Here is a 1,799-nt window from a genome sequence, read left to right on the forward strand (position 1 = left end):
TCAGTTTAGCCGTGAGGATGCCGTGGGAGAAAGTCCCCCCGTTCTAGTACAAATCTTAGGGGTTTTTATTCCCTGATGTACCTGACAGCAGGGAGGAGGATGCCTGAGTGGACTCAAATTTCTGCATTACATCACCAGGGCATACATGCGGGTGGGGGTGACTATAGACAACCTTATCAGTTATGTTAATGTCACAAAGTCTGTTACTTCACACCTGCATGGGTAGAGGTAATGGCTCCTTTGTTTGGGGCAGAAAGAAATGGGGGACTGGGACCATGGGGCCTCCGCCTCATTTCACACTCCTCCAGGCATCCAGATAACACCAGATAGTGATGGCTGCCACCTCTCCAGCGCTTGGTTTCATGCTTCCAGGCATTGCAGCTACCTGGTGAACGTGCCTGGGACTTTGTGACTTTTTCTCTCTCTCTACAGCTGCTCCTTACATTGCCTCTTCACCACTAGGTATTTACTTTCTGGCTTCTGTTTGAGTCTTCCACAGGTGCTGCTCAAGCTTCCTAAATAATGTAAATGTAGATACATTCACAAATATATTCTAAAAAATTTTCTGAACTTGTACAGGAGTAGTGCTGCAGATTTAAAGTACAAGGGGCACTCATTTTCCTAGTAAATTTTGGAAGAACGGAGGAAAATAGATTGCATTATTTTCATGAAGGCAAAGCTCTGTGCAGCCAGAATGGCAAATCCAGCTACTGCGACATGAAAACTGTCCAATGTTAGAGACCAGCATTTTCTCAAGAGCTGATGTGTCACGAGGATGGAGCCAGGCTCTTCTCGGTGACAAACAATGATAGGACAAGGGGTAACGGCCACAAACTGGAACACAGGAGGTTCCACTGAAATTGGAGAAGAAACTTCTTCTCAGTGAGGGTGACAGAGCACTGGACCAGGCTGCCCAGAGAGGTTGTGGAGTCTCCTTCTCTGCAGACATTCAAAACCCGCCTGGACACCTTCCTGTGCAACCTCATCTGGGTGTTCCTGCTCCGGCAGGGGGATTGGACTGGATGAGCTTTGGAGGTCCCTTCCAATCCCTAACGTTCTGTGATTCTGTGATTCTGTGATGCCTCACACAGCACTTTTTCAAGGGAAAAAGCCAGCATTGTATTTGCCACTTCCAGATGGAAGACAAGATGTGGGCTTGGTCTCACATGATAAACATACACTAAGAAAAAAATGCAATAGCTCTGGCCCTAGGCACGCAATTCATGAAATCTTGCTAAAACGATGCAGTCACACAAGGTCCACTCACGACTGCAAGGCAGAGGTCAGCAACACTAGGCAGTGCTACACATCTTCCCTTGTACCAAACGTTAATTAAACTCCTCGTTTCCAGGCACGAAGCACAGCTGTACACCGACACGGGCTGAGGCCCACGGGCAGTACGGTGTCTGCGATGGCCCTGGCAGGGGGAAGGGGCCATTGGCACGTGGGATGCCATGAAGGCCCGCACGAGGCTTCACGGACGATCCTTTCTGCTTTCCGTAGCGGGCTGTTTCCCGCGTGGACTCCCAACTCCCACAGATGTCCAAAAACATTGGAAAAAGGGTAAAAAACGCGGAGAGGAGCAAAGTCCGCCCGACATCCTTCCCCCGCGAGGGGGCGCTGCTCGCCACCGCTCCCTTCTGCTCTCTCCGTGGTGCCCTTCCGCTCCCCCGCCTTCTCCCTTCGTTTCCGGCGTTGCCACGGGCGGGAAACTTCCGCTTCCGGCTTTCTAGTTCCGGGTTCTCCGGTGGAGGCGGTGATGGCGGCGGCCTCCTCCTCGGCGGCGGCCGCGGGCTGCC

The sequence above is a fragment of the Mesitornis unicolor genome, unplaced genomic scaffold, assembly GCF_000695765.1.
Source record: "Mesitornis unicolor isolate BGI_N332 unplaced genomic scaffold, ASM69576v1 scaffold815, whole genome shotgun sequence".
Taxonomy (NCBI): domain Eukaryota; kingdom Metazoa; phylum Chordata; class Aves; order Mesitornithiformes; family Mesitornithidae; genus Mesitornis; species Mesitornis unicolor.